Below are 16,290 nucleotides of genomic sequence, written 5' to 3'. Positions count from 1 at the left end.
GGTGCTAACTGCCCTTGAGTGCTTTTTGTTCTCGATGTGAAGAGCTCTCAAACAGAATGGCATATGATCACAACCAGGTTGGAGAAAAATTTACAATACTTTGCACAGTAATTAAATGGAGTTGCATTACATTTCACTACGAGAGCAGATTTGTTCAAGCAAATTCGAAGGCAGGTTTGCAGATGGGAAAGCAAGCAAAAAAGCACCGTTTTTGTTCATGTTAAATGCTACAGTTGAAGAGCAAAGCAGTTTCTGCCCAGTTTCGTACTGGGGACCTTTCGCGCATAAGGCGAACGTGATGACCACTTCACTACAAAAACCAGCCGCAGTCGCCTCTGCGGACGCTCAGTGGCACCCAGCACTGAAAGTTGAAGCCATTTTACCTTTCACCTTTCTGTTTCCAATAGCTCGTTGTTTAATGGGACTTGTTTAATCATGGCTATGTGGTGAGCATGGACGAGATACACCGAAGTATCTGTTTCCACGCGGTGTGCGCCAATAACATTGTGTTGCTTACACCGGCTGTAAAGGATTACTTTTTAGGGGAGCTTGCCGTCGCAGTCTGTGGCAGTATCATTTCGTCTGTTCGACTGCTCACCGGACAAGTAGCATTGTGAAACACTGCAGAAACGAACGACTTCCTTACTTTTGCTCCGACTGACCATACTGCGGGAAATTTTCCCAGATTCTCAGTTGAGGTGTTTTGCAGCTGGAAGTTACCTCAGAAACCCTGTTAATTCGTAATGTATTGAGCGAATCGCAAAACAGAAAGCATTTAACACGGAACACAAACAAAACTGGCAAACCAAATGCGTTTTCAGACACAGCGAGCATGAATGCTAAATGCGAGACAGGCCGGGGGCATGAGCCATAAAGTAATCTCACAACTAACAACAGGGCAATTCCAAACTGCTCTTTCAAACATACTGGAGCCTGAGTGCACCACCACTTCCCAGACAATGCTGAAAAGAGAGAAAGAAAGAACACAATAAGAATGGGCCATAAAAAGTGAATTTCACCAATCACAGTCTCGATTACATTACCTTTCCCTTCCGATGTCTCCAGGACGGAAATGAAGGAAATGGGAGAAATTCAATAACATTTGACATCGCAATTCATTGGAACGATTTTCCCATTTCAGAAAACAAAATAACGACGAGTCGAGCGACCGCAGGACTTTGTTTCACAGCAGCAATGAAATAACAGCCTCCATTCGGTTCCAGTAAACGCACAACTTGTCTGGGACAGCAGAGCTGTTTGCGATTTTCCGCGCGGGAGGCGAGCACGATCATGACAGCACAGACACCGGAAAAGTCGGCACTTTCCCACACCACAGTTAATTGCCCGGGAAGCACACACATGTTTCTTCAGTTTTAAACAGAAATGCAGCAGGAGTCGAAACAGCATTTTAACGATCAGCAGAAAATGGCAGCGGTGGGACTCGAACCCACGCCTCTGTCGAGACTGGAGCCTAAATCCAGCGCCTTAGACCGCTCGGTCACACTACCAGCCGTCCGCGCTCCCCATTTTCTTGCACTTCCAATTGTGATGCTGCATAACAACAGATGCAAAGTCACGTGAAAAGGGTTCCATGATCCCTCTCCGACTCGCACAACTGCTGGGATGTGCCCGTCTACAATATTAATTTCGCTGCAGACAATGATAGCCCATCAATCCAGATAAGTATCAATGCTAAGTTGAGTCTATCTTCTCAGACTCTTTTCAGCTACAATTGTATCTGTGAGTGCGTGAGAATATATGTTCGCTTATGATTTGGTCAAATAACCATGAGCTGCTTGACATTAATGCAATTTCGATTCTTGCTTTGCTAAATGATTTCGCCCATTGCTCGAAACAGGACGACTTTCACGTTTGCACGGAACATGAAACACACCGGACTACAGGGAAAATGCACAAAGCTGAGCTGGCCGTGTTCCACATCATACCGCGCAGCATCGTTTCAGTCACTGTGTCTGTTTTGCAGAATAAGAGTCCCAAAGAATGTTCTCCACCCTAAAACCGGAGGTAGCATTACAATCCGAGAACGACAGAGCACATTGTGAGGATGCTCTGACCTCGGAGCCGGTTCGAGATGCCACTTTCCTTGCCTTTTTGCCTTAACCGTGCAATTCGCTGCAGAGATGTTCACACCTGGATATGAGCCACATGGATACCAACTGAGTCGACGAGAAGCGACTCAATAAATTATGCTAAATTCCACGGTGCTTATTAGAAATGCAGTTTCTGTTCACATCAATCTAAAAGACAGTTTCTGAACGTAGTAACAGAAGTCAAAAGGTAATTAGCTCACCCCACCCCCCACTCCGGAAGAGGTGCTAACTGCCCTTGAGTGCTTTTTGTTCTCGATGTGAAGAGCTCTCAAACAGAATGGCATATGATCACAACCAGGTTGGAGAAAAATTTACAATACTTTGCACAGTAATTAAATGGAGTTGCATTACATTTCACTACGAGAGCAGATTTGTTCAAGCAAATTCGAAGGCAGGTTTGCAGATGGGAAAGCAAGCAAAAAAGCACCGTTTTTGTTCATGTTAAATGCTACAGTTGAAGAGCAAAGCAGTTTCTGCCCAGTTTCGTACTGGGGACCTTTCGCGCGTAAGGCGAACGTGATGACCACTTCACTGCAAAAACCAGCCGCAGTCGCCTCTGCGGACGCTCAGTGGCACCCAGCACTGAAAGTTGAAGCCATTTTACCTTTCACCTTTCTGTTTCCAATAGCTCGTTGTTTAATGGGACTTGTTTAATCATGGCTATGTGGTGAGCATGGACGAGATACACCGAAGTATCTGTTTCCACGCGGTGTGCGCCAATAACATTGTGTTGCTTACACCGGCTGTAAAGGATTACTTTTTAGGGGAGCTTGCCGTCGCAGTCTGTGGCAGTATCATTTCGTCTGTTCGACTGCTCACCGGACAAGTAGCATTGTGAAACACTGCAGAAACGAACGACTTCCTTACTTTTGCTCCGACTGACCATACTGCGGGAAATTTTCCCAGATTCTCAGTTGAGGTGTTTTGCAGCTGGAAGTTACCTCAGAAACCCTGTTAATTCGTAATGTATTGAGCGAATCGCAAAACAGAAAGCATTTAACACGGAACACAAACAAAACTGGCAAACCAAATGCGTTTTCAGACACAGCGAGCATGAATGCTAAATGTGAGACAGGCCGGGGGCATGAGCCATAAAGTAATCTCACAACTAACAACAGGGCAATTCCAAACTGCTCTTTCAAACATACTGGAGCCTGAGTGCACCACCACTTCCCAGACAATGCTGAAAAGAGAGAAAGAAAGAACACAATAAGAATGGGCCATAAAAAGTGAATTTCACCAATCACAGTCTCGATTACATTACCTTTCCCTTCCGATGTCTCCAGGACGGAAATGAAGGAAATGGGAGAAATTCAATAACATTTGACATCGCAATTCATTGGAACGATTTTCCCATTTCAGAAAACAAAATAACGACGAGTCGAGCGACCGCAGGACTTTGTTTCACAGCAGCAATGAAATAACAGCCTCCATTCGGTTCCAGTAAACGCACAACTTGTCTGGGACAGCAGAGCTGTTTGCGATTTTCCGCGCGGGAGGCGAGCACGATCATGACAGCACAGACACCGGAAAAGTCGGCACTTTCCCACACCACAGTTAATTGCCCGGGAAGCACACACATGTTTCTTCAGTTTTAAACAGAAATGCAGCAGGAGTCGAAACAGCATTTTAACGATCAGCAGAAAATGGCAGCGGTGGGATTCGAACCCACGCCTCTGTCGAGACTGGAGCCTAAATCCAGCGCCTTAGACCGCTCGGCCACACTACCAGCCGTCCGCGCTCCCCATTTTCTTGCACTTCCAATTGTGATGCTGCATAACAACAGATGCAAAGTCACGTGAAAAGGGTTCCATGATCCCTCTCCGACTCGCACAACTGCTGGGATGTGCCCGTCTACAATATTAATTTCGCTGCAGACAATGATAGCCCATCAATCCAGATAAGTATCAATGCTAAGTTGAGTCTATCTTCTCAGACTCTTTTCAGCTACAATTGTATCTGTGAGTGCGTGAGAATATATGTTCGCTTATGATTTGGTCAAATAACCATGAGCTGCTTGACATTAATGCAATTTCGATTCTTGCTTTGCTAAATGATTTCGCCCATTGCTCGAAACAGGACGACTTTCACGTTTGCACGGAACATGAAACACACCGGACTACAGGGAAAATGCACAAAGCTGAGCTGGCCGTGTTCCACATCATACCGCGCAGCATCGTTTCAGTCACTGTGTCTGTTTTGCAGAATAAGAGTCCCAAAGAATGTTCTCCACCCTAAAACCGGAGGTAGCATTACAATCCGAGAACGACAGAGCACATTGTGAGGATGCTCTGACCTCGGAGCCGGTTCGAGATGCCACTTTCCTTGCCTTTTTGCCTTAACCGTGCAATTCGCTGCAGAGATGTTCACACCTGGATATGAGCCACATGGATACCAACTGAGTCGACGAGAAGCGACTCAATAAATTATGCTAAATTCCACGGTGCTTATTAGAAATGCAGTTTCTGTTCACATCAATCTAAAAGACAGTTTCTGAACGTAGTAACAGAAGTCAAAAGGTAATTAGCTCACCCCACCCCCCACTCCGGAAGAGGTGCTAACTGCCCTTGAGTGCTTTTTGTTCTCGATGTGAAGAGCTCTCAAACAGAATGGCATATGATCACAACCAGGTTGGAGAAAAATTTACAATACTTTGCACAGTAATTAAATGGAGTTGCATTACATTTCACTACGAGAGCAGATTTGTTCAAGCAAATTCGAAGGCAGGTTTGCAGATGGGAAAGCAAGCAAAAAAGCACCGTTTTTGTTCATGTTAAATGCTACAGTTGAAGAGCAAAGCAGTTTCTGCCCAGTTTCGTCCTGGGGACCTTTCGCGCGTAAGGCGAACGTGATGACCACTTCACTACAAAAACCAGCCGCAGTCGCCTCTGCGGACGCTCAGTGGCACCCAGCACTGAAAGTTGAAGCCATTTTACCTTTCACCTTTCTGTTTCCAATAGCTCGTTGTTTAATGGGACTTGTTTAATCATGGCTATGTGGTGAGCATGGACGAGATACACCGAAGTATCTGTTTCCACGCGGTGTGCGCCAATAACATTGTGTTGCTTACACCGGCTGTAAAGGATTACTTTTTAGGGGAGCTTGCCGTCGCAGTCTGTGGCAGTATCATTTCGTCTGTTCGACTGCTCACCGGACAAGTAGCATTGTGAAACACTGCAGAAACGAACGACTTCCTTACTTTTGCTCCGACTGACCATACTGCGGGAAATTTTCCCAGATTCTCAGTTGAGGAGTTTTGCAGCTGGAAGTTACCTCAGAAACCCTGTTAATTCGTAATGTATTGAGCGAATCGCAAAACAGAAAGCATTTAACACGGAACACAAACAAAACTGGCAAACCAAATGCGTTTTCAGACACAGCGAGCATGAATGCTAAATGTGAGACAGGCCGGGGGCATGAGCCATAAAGTAATCTCACAACTAACAACAGGGCAATTCCAAACTGCTCTTTCAAACATACTGGAGCCTGAGTGCACCACCACTTCCCAGACAATGCTGAAAAGAGAGAAAGAAAGAACACAATAAGAATGGGCCATAAAAAGTGAATTTCACCAATCACAGTCTCGATTACATTACCTTTCCCTTCCGATGTCTCCAGGACGGAAATGAAGGAAATGGGAGAAATTCAATAACATTTGACATCGCAATTCATTGGAACGATTTTCCCATTTCAGAAAACAAAATAACGACGAGTCGAGCGACCGCAGGACTTTGTTTCACAGCAGCAATGAAATAACAGCCTCCATTCGGTTCCAGTAAACGCACAACTTGTCTGGGACAGCAGAGCTGTTTGCGATTTTCCGCGCGGGAGGCGAGCACGATCATGACAGCACAGACACCGGAAAAGTCGGCACTTTCCCACACCACAGTTAATTGCCCGGGAAGCACACACATGTTTCTTCAGTTTTAAACAGAAATGCAGCAGGAGTCGAAACAGCATTTTAACGATCAGCAGAAAATGGCAGCGGTGGGACTCGAACCCACGCCTCTGTCGAGACTGGAGCCTAAATCCAGCGCCTTAGACCGCTCGGTCACACTACCAGCCGTCCGCGCTCCCCATTTTCTTGCACTTCCAATTGTGATGCTGCATAACAACAGATGCAAAGTCACGTGAAAAGGGTTCCATGATCCCTCTCCGACTCGCACAACTGCTGGGATGTGCCCGTCTACAATATTAATTTCGCTGCAGACAATGATAGCCCATCAATCCAGATAAGTATCAATGCTAAGTTGAGTCTATCTTCTCAGACTCTTTTCAGCTACAATTGTATCTGTGAGTGCGTGAGAATATATGTTCGCTTATGATTTGGTCAAATAACCATGAGCTGCTTGACATTAATGCAATTTCGATTCTTGCTTTGCTAAATGATTTCGCCCATTGCTCGAAACAGGACGACTTTCACGTTTGCACGGAACATGAAACACACCGGACTACAGGGAAAATGCACAAAGCTGAGCTGGCCGTGTTCCACATCATACCGCGCAGCATCGTTTCAGTCACTGTGTCTGTTTTGCAGAATAAGAGTCCCAAAGAATGTTCTCCACCCTAAAACCGGAGGTAGCATTACAATCCGAGAACGACAGAGCACATTGTGAGGATGCTCTGACCTCGGAGCCGGTTCGAGATGCCACTTTCCTTGCCTTTTTGCCTTAACCGTGCAATTCGCTGCAGAGATGTTCACACCTGGATATGAGCCACATGGATACCAACTGAGTCGACGAGAAGCGACTCAATAAATTATGCTAAATTCCACGGTGCTTATTAGAAATGCAGTTTCTGTTCACATCAATCTAAAAGACAGTTTCTGAACGTAGGAACAGAAGTCAAAAGGTAAGTAGCTCACCCCACCCCCCACTCCGGAAGAGGTGCTAACTGCCCTTGAGTGCTTTTTGTTCTCGATGTGAAGAGCTCTCAAACAGAATGGCATATGATCACAACCAGGTTGGAGAAAAATTTACAATACTTTGCACAGTAATTAAATGGAGTTGCATTACATTTCACTACGAGAGCAGATTTGTTCAAGCAAATTCGAAGGCAGGTTTGCAGATGGGAAAGCAAGCAAAAAAGCACCGTTTTTGTTCATGTTAAATGCTACAGTTGAAGAGCAAAGCAGTTTCTGCCCAGTTTCGTACTGGGGACCTTTCGCGCGTAAGGCGAACGTGATGACCACTTCACTACAAAAACCAGCCGCAGTCGCCTCTGCGGACGCTCAGTGGCACCCAGCACTGAAAGTTGAAGCCATTTTACCTTTCACCTTTCTGTTTCCAATAGCTCGTTGTTTAATGGGACTTGTTTAATCATGGCTATGTGGTGAGCATGGACGAGATACACCGAAGTATCTGTTTCCACGCGGTGTGCGCCAATAACATTGTGTTGCTTACACCGGCTGTAAAGGATTACTTTTTAGGGGAGCTTGCCGTCGCAGTCTGTGGCAGTATCATTTCGTCTGTTCGACTGCTCACCGGACAAGTAGCATTGTGAAACACTGCAGAAACGAACGACTTCCTTACTTTTGCTCCGACTGACCATACTGCGGGAAATTTTCCCAGATTCTCAGTTGAGGAGTTTTGCAGCTGGAAGTTACCTCAGAAACCCTGTTAATTCGTAATGTATTGAGCGAATCGCAAAACAGAAAGCATTTAACACGGAACACAAACAAAACTGGCAAACCAAATGCGTTTTCAGACACAGCGAGCATGAATGCTAAATGTGAGACAGGCCGGGGGCATGAGCCATAAAGTAATCTCACAACTAACAACAGGGCAATTCCAAACTGCTCTTTCAAACATACTGGAGCCTGAGTGCACCACCACTTCCCAGACAATGCTGAAAAGAGAGAAAGAAAGAACACAATAAGAATGGGCCATAAAAAGTGAATTTCACCAATCACAGTCTCGATTACATTACCTTTCCCTTCCGATGTCTCCAGGACGGAAATGAAGGAAATGGGAGAAATTCAATAACATTTGACATCGCAATTCATTGGAACGATTTTCCCATTTCAGAAAACAAAATAACGACGAGTCGAGCCACCGCAGGACTTTGTTTCACAGCAGCAATGAAATAACAGCCTCCATTCGGTTCCAGTAAACGCACAACTTGTCTGGGACAGCAGAGCTGTTTGCGATTTTCCGCGCGGGAGGCGAGCACGATCATGACAGCACAGACACCGGAAAAGTCGGCACTTTCCCACACCACAGTTAATTGCCCGGGAAGCACACACATGTTTCTTCAGTTTTAAACAGAAATGCAGCAGGAGTCGAAACAGCATTTTAACGATCAGCAGAAAATGGCAGCGGTGGGATTCGAACCCACGCCTCTGTCGAGACTGGAGCCTAAATCCAGCGCCTTAGACCGCTCGGCCACACTACCAGCCGTCCGCGCTCCCCATTTTCTTGCACTTCCAATTGTGATGCTGCATAACAACAGATGCAAAGTCACGTGAAAAGGGTTCCATGATCCCTCTCCGACTCGCACAACTGCTGGGATGTGCCCGTCTACAATATTAATTTCGCTGCAGACAATGATAGCCCATCAATCCAGATAAGTATCAATGCTAAGTTGAGTCTATCTTCTCAGACTCTTTTCAGCTACAATTGTATCTGTGAGTGCGTGAGAATATATGTTCGCTTATGATTTGGTCAAATAACCATGAGCTGCTTGACATTAATGCAATTTCGATTCTTGCTTTGCTAAATGATTTCGCCCATTGCTCGAAACAGGACGACTTTCACGTTTGCACGGAACATGAAACACACCGGACTACAGGGAAAATGCACAAAGCTGAGCTGGCCGTGTTCCACATCATACCGCGCAGCATCGTTTCAGTCACTGTGTCTGTTTTGCAGAATAAGAGTCCCAAAGAATGTTCTCCACCCTAAAACCGGAGGTAGCATTACAATCCGAGAACGACAGAGCACATTGTGAGGATGCTCTGACCTCGGAGCCGGTTCGAGATGCCACTTTCCTTGCCTTTTTGCCTTAACCGTGCAATTCGCTGCAGAGATGTTCACACCTGGATATGAGCCACATGGATACCAACTGAGTCGACGAGAAGCGACTCAATAAATTATGCTAAATTCCACGGTGCTTATTAGAAATGCAGTTTCTGTTCACATCAATGTAAAAGACAGTTTCTGAACGTAGGAACAGAAGTCAAAAGGTAAGTAGCTCACCCCACCCCCCACTCCGGAAGAGGTGCTAACTGCCCTTGAGTGCTTTTTGTTCTCGATGTGAAGAGCTCTCAAACAGAATGGCATATGATCACAACCAGGTTGGAGAAAAATTTACAATACTTTGCACAGTAATTAAATGGAGTTGCATTACATTTCACTACGAGAGCAGATTTGTTCAAGCAAATTCGAAGGCAGGTTTGCAGATGGGAAAGCAAGCAAAAAAGCACCGTTTTTGTTCATGTTAAATGCTACAGTTGAAGAGCAAAGCAGTTTCTGCCCAGTTTCGTACTGGGGACCTTTCGCGCGTAAGGCGAACGTGATGACCACTTCACTACAAAAACCAGCCGCAGTCGCCTCTGCGGACGCTCAGTGGCACCCAGCACTGAAAGTTGAAGCCATTTTACCTTTCACCTTTCTGTTTCCAATAGCTCGTTGTTTAATGGGACTTGTTTAATCATGGCTATGTGGTGAGCATGGACGAGATACACCGAAGTATCTGTTTCCACGCGGTGTGCGCCAATAACATTGTGTTGCTTACACCGGCTGTAAAGGATTACTTTTTAGGGGAGCTTGCCGTCGCAGTCTGTGGCAGTATCATTTCGTCTGTTCGACTGCTCACCGGACAAGTAGCATTGTGAAACACTGCAGAAACGAACGACTTCCTTACTTTTGCTCCGACTGACCATACTGCGGGAAATTTTCCCAGATTCTCAGTTGAGGAGTTTTGCAGCTGGAAGTTACCTCAGAAACCCTGTTAATTCGTAATGTATTGAGCGAATCGCAAAACAGAAAGCATTTAACACGGAACACAAACAAAACTGGCAAACCAAATGCGTTTTCAGACACAGCGAGCATGAATGCTAAATGTGAGACAGGCCGGGGGCATGAGCCATAAAGTAATCTCACAACTAACAACAGGGCAATTCCAAACTGCTCTTTCAAACATACTGGAGCCTGAGTGCACCACCACTTCCCAGACAATGCTGAAAAGAGAGAAAGAAAGAACACAATAAGAATGGGCCATAAAAAGTGAATTTCACCAATCACAGTCTCGATTACATTACCTTTCCCTTCCGATGTCTCCAGGACGGAAATGAAGGAAATGGGAGAAATTCAATAACATGTGACATCGCAATTCATTGGAACGATTTTCCCATTTCAGAAAACAAAATAACGACGAGTCGAGCGACCGCAGGACTTTGTTTCACAGCAGCAATGAAATAACAGCCTCCATTCGGTTCCAGTAAACGCACAACTTGTCTGGGACAGCAGAGCTGTTTGCGATTTTCCGCGCGGGAGGCGAGCACGATCATGACAGCACAGACACCGGAAAAGTCGGCACTTTCCCACACCACAGTTAATTGCCCGGGAAGCACACACATGTTTCTTCAGTTTTAAACAGAAATGCAGCAGGAGTCGAAACAGCATTTTAACGATCAGCAGAAAATGGCAGCGGTGGGATTCGAACCCACGCCTCTGTCGAGACTGGAGCCTAAATCCAGCGCCTTAGACCGCTCGGCCACACTACCAGCCGTCCGCGCTCCCCATTTTCTTGCACTTCCAATTGTGATGCTGCATAACAACAGATGCAAAGTCACGTGAAAAGGGTTCCATGATCCCTCTCCGACTCGCACAACTGCTGGGATGTGCCCGTCTACAATATTAATTTCGCTGCAGACAATGATAGCCCATCAATCCAGATAAGTATCAATGCTAAGTTGAGTCTATCTTCTCAGACTCTTTTCAGCTACAATTGTATCTGTGAGTGCGTGAGAATATATGTTCGCTTATGATTTGGTCAAATAACCATGAGCTGCTTGACATTAATGCAATTTCGATTCTTGCTTTGCTAAATGATTTCGCCCATTGCTCGAAACAGGACGACTTTCACGTTTGCACGGAACATGAAACACACCGGACTACAGGGAAAATGCACAAAGCTGAGCTGGCCGTGTTCCACATCATACCGCGCAGCATCGTTTCAGTCACTGTGTCTGTTTTGCAGAATAAGAGTCCCAAAGAATGTTCTCCACCCTAAAACCGGAGGTAGCATTACAATCCGAGAACGACAGAGCACATTGTGAGGATGCTCTGACCTCGGAGCCGGTTCGAGATGCCACTTTCCTTGCCTTTTTGCCTTAACCGTGCAATTCGCTGCAGAGATGTTCACACCTGGATATGAGCCACATGGATACCAACTGAGTCGACGAGAAGCGACTCAATAAATTATGCTAAATTCCACGGTGCTTATTAGAAATGCAGTTTCTGTTCACATCAATCTAAAAGACAGTTTCTGAACGTAGTAACAGAAGTCAAAAGGTAATTAGCTCACCCCACCCCCCACTCCGGAAGAGGTGCTAACTGCCCTTGAGTGCTTTTTGTTCTCGATGTGAAGAGCTCTCAAACAGAATGGCATATGATCACAACCAGGTTGGAGAAAAATTTACAATACTTTGCACAGTAATTAAATGGAGTTGCATTACATTTCACTACGAGAGCAGATTTGTTCAAGCAAATTCGAAGGCAGGTTTGCAGATGGGAAAGCAAGCAAAAAAGCACCGTTTTTGTTCATGTTAAATGCTACAGTTGAAGAGCAAAGCAGTTTCTGCCCAGTTTCGTACTGGGGACCTTTCGCGCGTAAGGCGAACGTGATGACCACTTCACTACAAAAACCAGCCGCAGTCGCCTCTGCGGACGCTCAGTGGCACCCAGCACTGAAAGTTGAAGCCATTTTACCTTTCACCTTTCTGTTTCCAATAGCTCGTTGTTTAATGGGACTTGTTTAATCATGGCTATGTGGTGAGCATGGACGAGATACACCGAAGTATCTGTTTCCACGCGGTGTGCGCCAATAACATTGTGTTGCTTACACCGGCTGTAAAGGATTACTTTTTAGGGGAGCTTGCCGTCGCAGTCTGTGGCAGTATCATTTCGTCTGTTCGACTGCTCACCGGACAAGTAGCATTGTGAAACACTGCAGAAACGAACGACTTCCTTACTTTTGCTCCGACTGACCATACTGCGGGAAATTTTCCCAGATTCTCAGTTGAGGAGTTTTGCAGCTGGAAGTTACCTCAGAAACCCTGTTAATTCGTAATGTATTGAGCGAATCGCAAAACAGAAAGCATTTAACACGGAACACAAACAAAACTGGCAAACCAAATGCGTTTTCAGACACAGCGAGCATGAATGCTAAATGTGAGACAGGCCGGGGGCATGAGCCATAAAGTAATCTCACAACTAACAACAGGGCAATTCCAAACTGCTCTTTCAAACATACTGGAGCCTGAGTGCACCACCACTTCCCAGACAATGCTGAAAAGAGAGAAAGAAAGAACACAATAAGAATGGGCCATAAAAAGTGAATTTCACCAATCACAGTCTCGATTACATTACCTTTCCCTTCCGATGTCTCCAGGACGGAAATGAAGGAAATGGGAGAAATTCAATAACATTTGACATCGCAATTCATTGGAACGATTTTCCCATTTCAGAAAACAAAATAACGACGAGTCGAGCGACCGCAGGACTTTGTTTCACAGCAGCAATGAAATAACAGCCTCCATTCGGTTCCAGTAAACGCACAACTTGTCTGGGACAGCAGAGCTGTTTGCGATTTTCCGCGCGGGAGGCGAGCACGATCATGACAGCACAGACACCGGAAAAGTCGGCACTTTCCCACACCACAGTTAATTGCCCGGGAAGCACACACATGTTTCTTCAGTTTTAAACAGAAATGCAGCAGGAGTCGAAACAGCATTTTAACGATCAGCAGAAAATGGCAGCGGTGGGACTCGAACCCACGCCTCTGTCGAGACTGGAGCGTAAATCCAGCGCCTTAGACCGCTCGGTCACACTACCAGCCGTCCGCGCTCCCCATTTTCTTGCACTTCCAATTGTGATGCTGCATAACAACAGATGCAAAGTCACGTGAAAAGGGTTCCATGATCCCTCTCCGACTCGCACAACTGCTGGGATGTGCCCGTCTACAATATTAATTTCGCTGCAGACAATGATAGCCCATCAATCCAGATAAGTATCAATGCTAAGTTGAGTCTATCTTCTCAGACTCTTTTCAGCTACAATTGTATCTGTGAGTGCGTGAGAATATATGTTCGCTTATGATTTGGTCAAATAACCATGAGCTGCTTGACATTAATGCAATTTCGATTCTTGCTTTGCTAAATGATTTCGCCCATTGCTCGAAACAGGACGACTTTCACGTTTGCACGGAACATGAAACACACCGGACTACAGGGAAAATGCACAAAGCTGAGCTGGCCGTGTTCCACATCATACCGCGCAGCATCGTTTCAGTCACTGTGTCTGTTTTGCAGAATAAGAGTCCCAAAGAATGTTCTCCACCCTAAAACCGGAGGTAGCATTACAATCCGAGAACGACAGAGCACATTGTGAGGATGCTCTGACCTCGGAGCCGGTTCGAGATGCCACTTTCCTTGCCTTTTTGCCTTAACCGTGCAATTCGCTGCAGAGATGTTCACACCTGGATATGAGCCACATGGATACCAACTGAGTCGACGAGAAGCGACTCAATAAATTATGCTAAATTCCACGGTGCTTATTAGAAATGCAGTTTCTGTTCACATCAATCTAAAAGACAGTTTCTGAACGTAGTAACAGAAGTCAAAAGGTAAGTAGCTCACCCCACCCCCCACTCCGGAAGAGGTGCTAACTGCCCTTGAGTGCTTTTTGTTCTCGATGTGAAGAGCTCTCAAACAGAATGGCATATGATCACAACCAGGTTGGAGAAAAATTTACAATACTTTGCACAGTAATTAAATGGAGTTGCATTACATTTCACTACGAGAGCAGATTTGTTCAAGCAAATTCGAAGGCAGGTTTGCAGATGGGAAAGCAAGCAAGAAAGCACCGTTTTTGTTCATGTTAAATGCTACAGTTGAAGAGCAAAGCAGTTTCTGCCCAGTTTCGTACTGGGGACCTTTCGCGCGTAAGGCGAACGTGATGACCACTTCACTACAAAAACCAGCCGCAGTCGCCTCTGCGGACGCTCAGTGGCACCCAGCACTGAAAGTTGAAGCCATTTTACCTTTCACCTTTCTGTTTCCAATAGCTCGTTGTTTAATGGGACTTGTTTAATCATGGCTATGTGGTGAGCATGGACGAGATACACCGAAGTATCTGTTTCCACGCGGTGTGCGCCAATAACATTGTGTTGCTTACACCGGCTGTAAAGGATTACTTTTTAGGGGAGCTTGCCGTCGCAGTCTGTGGCAGTATCATTTCGTCTGTTCGACTGCTCACCGGACAAGTAGCATTGTGAAACACTGCAGAAACGAACGACTTCCTTACTTTTGCTCCGACTGACCATACTGCGGGAAATTTTCCCAGATTCTCAGTTGAGGAGTTTTGCAGCTGGAAGTTACCTCAGAAACCCTGTTAATTCGTAATGTATTGAGCGAATCGCAAAACAGAAAGCATTTAACACGGAACACAAACAAAACTGGCAAACCAAATGCGTTTTCAGACACAGCGAGCATGAATGCTAAATGTGAGACAGGCCGGGGGCATGAGCCATAAAGTAATCTCACAACTAACAACAGGGCAATTCCAAACTGCTCTTTCAAACATACTGGAGCCTGAGTGCACCACCACTTCCCAGACAATGCTGAAAAGAGAGAAAGAAAGAACACAATAAGAATGGGCCATAAAAAGTGAATTTCACCAATCACAGTCTCGATTACATTACCTTTCCCTTCCGATGTCTCCAGGACGGAAATGAAGGAAATGGGAGAAATTCAATAACATTTGACATCGCAATTCATTGGAACGATTTTCCCATTTCAGAAAACAAAATAACGACGAGTCGAGCGACCGCAGGACTTTGTTTCACAGCAGCAATGAAATAACAGCCTCCATTCGGTTCCAGTAAACGCACAACTTGTCTGGGACAGCAGAGCTGTTTGCGATTTTCCGCGCGGGAGGCGAGCACGATCATGACAGCACAGACACCGGAAAAGTCGGCACTTTCCCACACCACAGTTAATTGCCCGGGAAGCACACACATGTTTCTTCAGTTTTAAACAGAAATGCAGCAGGAGTCGAAACAGCATTTTAACGATCAGCAGAAAATGGCAGCGGTGGGATTCGAACCCACGCCTCTGTCGAGACTGGAGCGTAAATCCAGCGCCTTAGACCGCTCGGTCACACTACCAGCCGTCCGCGCTCCCCATTTTCTTGCACTTCCAATTGTGATGCTGCATAACAACAGATGCAAAGTCACGTGAAAAGGGTTCCATGATCCCTCTCCGACTCGCACAACTGCTGGGATGTGCCCGTCTACAATATTAATTTCGCTGCAGACAATGATAGCCCATCAATCCAGATAAGTATCAATGCTAAGTTGAGTCTATCTTCTCAGACTCTTTTCAGCTACAATTGTATCTGTGAGTGCGTGAGAATATATGTTCGCTTATGATTTGGTCAAATAACCATGAGCTGCTTGACATTAATGCAATTTCGATTCTTGCTTTGCTAAATGATTTCGCCCATTGCTCGAAACAGGACGACTTTCACGTTTGCACGGAACATGAAACACACCGGACTACAGGGAAAATGCACAAAGCTGAGCTGGCCGTGTTCCACATCATACCGCGCAGCATCGTTTCAGTCACTGTGTCTGTTTTGCAGAATAAGAGTCCCAAAGAATGTTCTCCACCCTAAAACCGGAGGTAGCATTACAATCCGAGAACGACAGAGCACATTGTGAGGATGCTCTGACCTCGGAGCCGGTTCGAGATGCCACTTTCCTTGCCTTTTTGCCTTAACCGTGCAATTCGCTGCAGAGATGTTCACACCTGGATATGAGCCACATGGATACCAACTGAGTCGACGAGAAGCGACTCAATAAATTATGCTAAATTCCACGGTGCTTATTAGAAATGCAGTTTCTGTTCACATCAATCTAAAAGACAGTTTCTGAACGTAGTAACAGAAGTCAAAAG

At 45.6% G+C, this 16,290-nt stretch overlaps 3 non-coding genes across 3 annotated transcripts; all 3 read right to left on the bottom strand.

Annotated features, from left to right (window-relative positions):
- Window positions 1-3,758: 3,758 nt before the first annotated feature.
- trnal-uag (transfer RNA leucine (anticodon UAG)) lies at window positions 3,759-3,840 on the bottom strand. The gene has a single exon. It is a non-coding gene; the product is annotated as a tRNA-Leu (tRNA).
- A 4,582-nt stretch (window positions 3,841-8,422) lies between these two features.
- trnal-uag (transfer RNA leucine (anticodon UAG)) lies at window positions 8,423-8,504 on the bottom strand. Its single transcript has one exon. It is a non-coding gene; the product is annotated as a tRNA-Leu (tRNA).
- A 2,250-nt stretch (window positions 8,505-10,754) lies between these two features.
- trnal-uag (transfer RNA leucine (anticodon UAG)) lies at window positions 10,755-10,836 on the bottom strand. Its single transcript has one exon. It is a non-coding gene; the product is annotated as a tRNA-Leu (tRNA).
- Between the last annotated feature and the right edge of the window lie 5,454 nt (window positions 10,837-16,290).

Source organism: Chiloscyllium plagiosum, unplaced genomic scaffold (genome assembly GCF_037043375.1).
Source record: "Chiloscyllium plagiosum isolate Xiang-an unplaced genomic scaffold, Cpla_swu_hap1 HiC_scaffold_48, whole genome shotgun sequence".
In the NCBI taxonomy this organism is placed as follows: domain Eukaryota; kingdom Metazoa; phylum Chordata; class Chondrichthyes; order Orectolobiformes; family Hemiscylliidae; genus Chiloscyllium; species Chiloscyllium plagiosum.
Note: the sequence above shows the minus strand (reverse complement) of the source record. Positions and strands in the feature narration are given on the sequence as shown.